Below are 7,585 nucleotides of genomic sequence, written 5' to 3'. Positions count from 1 at the left end.
ATTCCTTAATTTTACAACAGAAGCAACTGAGACTCAGAAAGGTGAAGTGATTTGCTTAAGATCACAGAGCCACTAGATGACAGCACTGACATTAGGACCAGAATTTCCTGACCTTTAGAATAGGAGAGGACTTAAAACTCTAGGACCAGCCCGACATAGGATTTATCAGTTACATATGCTCTTAAAGAGCTTCACCCAGACTCCTTCTCTCTGTTGACTAAGGCCCAGGCCTAGTCTTTTTCCCTGTTGCCCCCTCTCTTCACCCCCACCTTTTGAACCCTGCAGCATTTCCCTGCCTCTGGAGAGTCTAACCTATCTTTCTGTGGAAGTGGGGATGGGGGCAGGAGTTTGTGTTTTACAAAAGCTCCCAAGTGCTCCTGATACCCTGGATTCAGAACTTGTCTTCTAGGGTGCCCTGACCCTGCTCCCCCCTACCCCCATATACTATTGCTTTCAACCCAAAGATTCTACTCTCTCATGACCTTAACCTTATTCTGGTCAAGAAACCCCAAATGCCTCCTGGGACATTTCCTACTGTATTCTTAGCAACGTTCCCTTTGCCTCTCCTTCTCACTTTGGCATATGGAGTCCCTGAGGTCACTTAACTTCTCCATCAGAGTCTTTGAGAGGCCAGGCTGTCTTCAAGTTGCAGGGATACATGACTCACTAGTGAGGAGACCCTGGAGCCAGCTTCAGAGACCTTCCAGGACCCACAGCCTCCTTGAGCTTCTGAACATCCACCCTCCTGCTACAGTGTGAGCTCCTCTTTTCTTGCAAGGCCCTTCAGGAAACTGGAAACAATGGAGAAAGGTGGAATCCAGCTTATTTCAAATCTCGAAGAACATTACTGAATTGCTTTTGCTTTCTGGGTCCTACATGTGAAATCCATCCCACTTCACACCCACCCCGGCCCCAACAACTTCACAAGACTGATGACTCTCTTCACAAGATACTCACCACCCCCATTTTAAAGAGAGAATAGCTGTGAAATACAAGTTTGATTTGCCAAAAAAGATTTACATCCAAATATCTGAGAATGGGGCACCTGGTTGGCACATGCACATACTCTCTCTCTCTCTCAAAATAAATGAATAAACATTAAAAAAAAAAATATCCAGGAATGATAAGTTCCTTCCTTTGGAGCTCTAAAAGTCTATGAACATGCCCGCTAACCCCATCTCCTCCTTTCCTCCCATGTTTCTGACAGGATAACCCTTTGGCCCTGGGCTGACAGAGCCACTTGAGTGTGACTCACTGTCCACCTGCTAGCTACACCTCCAGCTGAGGGACCATCTAATAAAGGGAGGACAAAGTAGAGTCAATTACCCAACTAGACAGCCAGAGGTAAACTTAGATGTTCTCATAGGACACATTTTTAAAGAAAGCATTTTGGGGCTGCTTTTATTGGGTGCCATCTTTGTTAAATTACCCCCTCTCAGTGGTCAGTGACAGAGGCCAAAGTCTAGCTTTCCAGGGTCAAGGATTTCAACCCGGTTCACTTTCCCTTCTGGAGCCTGTTTTACCTCTTTAACACCCAGGCACCAAGCCACTGTCAGTAGCAGAAGCTCTCCAGAGCTGCGATATAAATGATGATTATTCTATTATCAAATAACATTGCCAAGCCCGGCCGGCTCCCTACAATGGTAGTGGCAGAGGCGAGCTACAAAATTCAATATTGATAAACTGTATATTGTCTTCTAGAACCATCACTCTGCTTGACAGCTACTCTCTTAAGCTTTCTACCATTAGTGGCAAACAAGAGGGAGATATGGTTAGTGATGGCCCTGGGGGGCAGGGAAACTAGGCAGAGGGAAAAACAAAGGGGCCCAGAAATTTTGGGGTAGATGAAGTCCTCAGAGCCCACCCCTTCTACAGCCCCCAACATGAACCAGCCTACTTTGACTCCTCAGGCTCTGTCCTGACTTGTTCTTCTGGAGGGTTAGTCTTAAACAAAGCTGTCTAGAAAAGTCTAACAATGGCGAACAGGAAAGGGGCCTATACTCTAGTCCCATCTCTGCCAGGCTTTCAATGGCACTTAACTTCCCAGTATTTGCATTAAAGAGAAGGGAATGTACCTAAACTTCAGTCCAGCATTAACCTTCTCTAATTCAACTGTTTAGCACATCTTCTAAGAGAGCAAGCACATTTCTGGGACACCTAGGTGGCTCAGTCGGTTAAGCGGCCACTTTGGCTCAGGTCATGATTTTGCAGTCCATTAGTTCGTGTCCTGCGTCAGGCTCTGTGCTGACAGCTCAGAGCCTGGGGCCTGCTTTGGATTCTGTGTATCCCCCTCTCTCTGCCCCTCCCGGACTCATGCTCTGTCTTGCTCTGTCTCTCAAAAATAAATAAATGTTAAAAAAAAATTTATAAATTTTTTTTTCAACGTTTTTTATTTATTTTTGGGACAGAGAGAGACAGAGCATGAACGGGGGAGGGGCAGAGAGAGAGGGAGACACAGAATCGGAGACAGGCTCCAGGCTCCGAGCCATCAGCCCAGAGCCTGACGCGGGGCTCGAACTCACAGACCGTGAGATCGTGACCTGGCTGAAGTCGGACGCTTAACCGACTGCGCCACCCAGGCGCCCCCCAAAAAAAATTTAAAAGAGCACATTTCTTTTAGGGCCTGACACCCAAACGGAAACAGGGTCATAGGACTAAGTTTTCTAGGAAAACAGTTTAAGACCTTGAGCCCTAGACTTAAGGCTGTACCAGATCTGCTCTCCACACCGGGGCCTTTGTACTATCTGTTCTCTGTGCTGGTGTGCATTTCCCTAGACAGGTGCTCTTTGCCCAGGAGGCCTACCTGATCACCCTATTTAGTACAGACACTTCCCCCACCCAGCCCCTTGACCCTGCTCTACTCTTTATTTTCTTCTCTTGCGTCTATTACCTTCTAACATATAATTAATTGACTTTATTATGTATATTGTTTATTTTCTATTTCTTACTTCTGGCATGTAAACTCCACAAGGGTCAGGATATTTGCTTTATTCGTGAATGTATCCCAAGCACCAATAACAGTGCCTGACGCATAGAAGGTGCTCAATAAATATTTGTTGAAAAAATGAAGCTAAGGTTAGAATGGTGTATGTTTTGATCAGACCTATCTGACTAACCTCACATTTGGGGATGGGAGCAGGGAGAGATGGGTTGCCATTTCAGTGCTCTCTACCTTCTAAGCAGGATGGCTGGTAGATGCCCCCATATCCTCCTCCATTCTCATCATAGCCTTAAAGAACATGCCACTCAGGAAAACCTGATATTTAAGTGAGATGTTTACTGCTGAACCCAAGCACCTTCCCAACTTGCACTCAGTCAGGTCACCTCTGGTCCATACTTCAGGACCCCATTCCAGGCCATCCCAGACTAAAAGTCCAACTTCTAACACCATGATACTCCAACTTGGGTAAACATGAGAATCACCTGACAAGCTTGTTACACTTACTGCTAGACTACCTTCCAGAGACTGATTCAATAAAACAGGGAAGCATTTTTAACAACTTTCCCCAAACCTCAAGATGACTATCATGACAGGTGTTATTTGGGCCACACTGTGGGGAACTTCGGTGCAGACAGAGAGCGAGGGAACTTATTAAGTGAGCCTTAATGCTGTCTCTGCTCTGATTCTACCTAACTCCAGGATATGGCTCTGCCTAGGATTAGGACCAAAAGAAATGGATCTGTAAGGCTTGCCAATTTCTTTCCATAGAGCTACAAAAACTTAAAACAGCACTTAGAGAAATATGGAAAAAACCGAGGAAGTAGAGGATGGCAGCAGCGTGGAGCTAAGGTGAAGCCATGTCCCAGAATGTCCTAACTCTGAACCTTCTATTTTTGATAGCTTCTTCAGAAATTAGGTGTTAAGTTTAAATATCTCCTCTTGGCAAGTAAACAGATGAAAATGAGCATGTCTAGAATGATGGAAGTATCTCCCTCTGTCTATTTTATGTGGGGAAATCTAGCACAAACCAGGCGAGTGGCTGGGGACTCAACTCAGCTGGAGTGCTTCCAAGTGCCGGACTGTTGCCCAAGACAGGCTCTCATGATCAGAACTGAAGAGGACTCAATGTTCCGCCACCAAGGGCATTACTTCTTAGGGCAACTCTGTCCAGGAACAGTGACTGTCAAGCAGATGTTCCCAAAGGGGTGACATCATCACCATCAATCAAACCTCAGCACAGAGGTTCTTGGATCCTCAAGATAGAACTTTGGACAATGGAAACAAGTCAGCAGCAAGAAGGGATAGCATGGTTGTCCCAGGGTCCTAGGAACAAGATGAGGGCTCTGGGATGCTATGTGTAAAAGCATCTAGGTGGAGGAGGCAAAATGGGATGGGGAATACCCATTAGGTCTTCTTTCACCTCTGTTCTTTCTCTTTCTTCTTTGGATCTTCCACTCTTTGGAAACTTGCTGGAGGCAAGCATTATTCCTGCCCATTCCATAGACAGGGAAGACTGAGTTATTCAGTCATAATTTAATCCCACCACTAAGGACTGAAAAGGAGCTGAGTCAGAACTGAGCCAGCTGCTGGAGTCCTTTCCAATCAGGCAGCCTGGGCTCCAGAGCCCATTCTCCTAACTGCCTTGCTCACCTACTGATTCTGGACTAGAAATGGGGTGGGAGTTGCCCTAAATGACAGATTCAAGACTAGGTCTAAGTCTCTTGAATCTCAGGACAGTGCTGGGACTCGGAATCAAGAAGCAGAAAAGTCACTGGGGTTACACATACCCTCAGAGAAACTTTAAGTCTCCCTAGCTAAGTTCATTCCCTGATATCCTACTCTAGAAGTTTTGAGTCTGGGATACTTCTAGTCCAGTGGGTCTCACATTTGCTATTTCACTATCATTTAGCTAATGAACACAAGGAACTATGAGCAGACTGCTGTTACACAGCATAAAGGAGAAGGCAAAGATATGCAGAAGGCAGAGGAGAAAGCACCTTCACGTACATATACCACATCTGCAGATGCAAATGTTACCCTGAAGGCTATTGACAGCAATGGAAGGATTTAAGCAGGAGATGAGGGTAAGATATGTGCTTCAGAGAGATTACTGTGGTGGGTCACTGGAGGCCAGATTCAAATGGGGACGAAACCAGAGGCAGGGATAACAGGAGGCTGTAGCTAGTTGAGGTCAGAGATGACTAGAAACTGAACAGAAACAGTGGTAATAGGAGAGTTAATATCGGCTTTCCTTAACTGGTGGTATATAGGGGTGAGTGAAGAAAAAGAATCCCGAGAAAGATGCTCAGGTCCCATGCTTGGCAATCAAGAAGAGAGTGGAAATAGTTACCAGGGAGAGTGAATAAAAGTAGATTTGATGAGGAAAAAATGGAGGTGACTTTACAAATTAAGCTAAAAGTACAAGTCTGAAGCTAGAAGTCTAGCTAAAGTTTGTTTAGATCATCCAGGTGGACACACCCATCAAGTAGATTTTTTTTAAGATTTATTTTTAATTAATCTCCACACTCAATGTGGGGCTTGAACTCACAACCCCGAGACCAAGAGTTGTGGGCTCTACCAGAACTGAGCCAGCCAGGTGCTCCATCAAGCATATTTTGAATAGAGGAGCTGGAAGCTCAAGGGAGAAATCTGAGCCAAAGATAGAGATGCAGGAATTAACAGGCAACTGGTGGAGTTGAAACCTTGGGAATGAATGCTATCACCCAGGGAGAAAATGCTGAGTGAGAAGTAAAGAAGAGGCAGACTCGTAAGATATCTTAACATATAAGGGGTGGAAGAGGTGCCTGTGCCAAAAGAGACCAAGAAGGAACAGAGTGATACAAAGACACATGGGAGAGTGTGTCATAGAAGCCAAGAGAGAAGAGTTTCAAGAAGAAGAGGTCGACAGGTCAAATGTTGAGACCCGCTGTGTTTGGACAAAGCTAAGATCTTGGGACCACTCTAATCTATGCCTTGCAGGCTGCTGACACAGAAAACACTGCTTAGGACTGCTGTGTTTCATGATCCCCCTTTTAATGCCACTGAATAACAAAAACAATTTACTTATTCACCTTAAAGTTCAGTAGAGAATCATGCTAGGACAAGCAGCACTGAACCAAGGAGGAGCCAGGGTGGGGTTACCTGGAAGTCTCTTGAGGGCAAAGACCCACATCTAAGGTAGGAGCGCATGCAGTAGACCCAGAACCCTGAAAACATTACCGACCCTCTGAAGACAAATCCCTGAGCCTCATTCCCTCATCTATAAAATGGTCGTAAAATGGTTCCAATGGTTGTGAAGGCTAAATGAGCTGATTTTCCTGATGAAAACATCTTCCACTGTAGCTGGCTCTTAGGAGTCACCTAATAAATGCTAACAGTAATTTCCTTCCTTCCTTTATAGGCTTTCAAGACTTAAAGCTGCAATCTTACATGATTCTTAAAACCTAGAGCTTTAAGGAAGTATAGTGCCTGACCAAAGATCACCCAGAAAATTAGCTGCAAAGCCGAGACTGGAACCTAGGGCTGCTAAGGCTTAGTCCAGGGTTTTGTCATCCACAGCACACAAATGCCCAGAATCCTTTTATAAGTAAATAATCCCTCTTTCATTAATCATTACATCTTGCATAAACCTGAAGTTTTAATACAGTAGCCTTGTTCCTAACTGGACAAGCCTATAGGAAAATTCACTCCAAGGAAGCTGAGTCCCCAGGATCCTCTTGGCCACCACCAGTATGACAGAACCCAGGACCAAGTGTAAAAGCAAAAGAACCCAAGAGCCCTATTTCTCAGATCTCTTTTTCCAAACATTACCTACTACTAGCTTTACTCTTGACCTAGAAGCTGAAACCAGCTAAGCAAGCTTCCAAGATCCATTTATTTGCCAGAATCCCTCCTCAGCCAGAAGACAGAGCTGATGGCTCAAATGTCTAGGGCCAACTTTAATCACTACACCACACCTCTTTCCTCTGCTTCTGAAATGCCCCCTCAGGCAATGTCCAGCAGGCAAGCCATCTCTGTACACATGATTCGTTACACTGATATATAATATATATGTATGAAGTATGTGCCTTATTTTTCTCCCTAGTGTTATTCTTATTTTTCTCCCAGTGTTAATTTGTGGTGACATTAGGGAGAAAAATAAGGCAGGAAAGGGAGCTGGGGTGTGTACAGAGGGAGGAGCAAGAGGCAATTTTAAACACAGAGAAGGTGACATTTGAGCAAAGATCTCTTTCTCTGAAACAAAGATATGATCAGCTCAAAACATAATCTGCAAGTCATTTAGCATTCCTAGACCTCATTACTTCATCTATAGAACAGGGATACTTTAGAGGGTGAATGCTTCTGAGTAGGGTACCTTTGTGGATAGGAACACATTATCCTTTAAGCTCTGCTTTGGATATTTTCTGTTCCATATGCCCCCCCTTATCCATAGGGGATATATTGGCATGACTCCCGGTGGATGCCTGAAGCTACAGACAGTACCAAACCCTACACATACATGTTTTTTCCTATACATACACACCTATGACAAAGTTTATCAATTAGGCACAGTAAGAGATGAACAATAATAACTGATAATAATATAGAACAATTATAACAATAGACTATAGTCAAAGTTACATGAATGTGGTCTCTCTTACCTTT

This window comes from Prionailurus bengalensis, chromosome B3, assembly GCF_016509475.1.
Source record: "Prionailurus bengalensis isolate Pbe53 chromosome B3, Fcat_Pben_1.1_paternal_pri, whole genome shotgun sequence".
In the NCBI taxonomy this organism is placed as follows: Eukaryota; Metazoa; Chordata; class Mammalia; order Carnivora; family Felidae; genus Prionailurus; species Prionailurus bengalensis.
The sequence above is the reverse complement of the archived record's forward strand: the minus strand, read 5'-3'. Positions refer to the sequence as shown.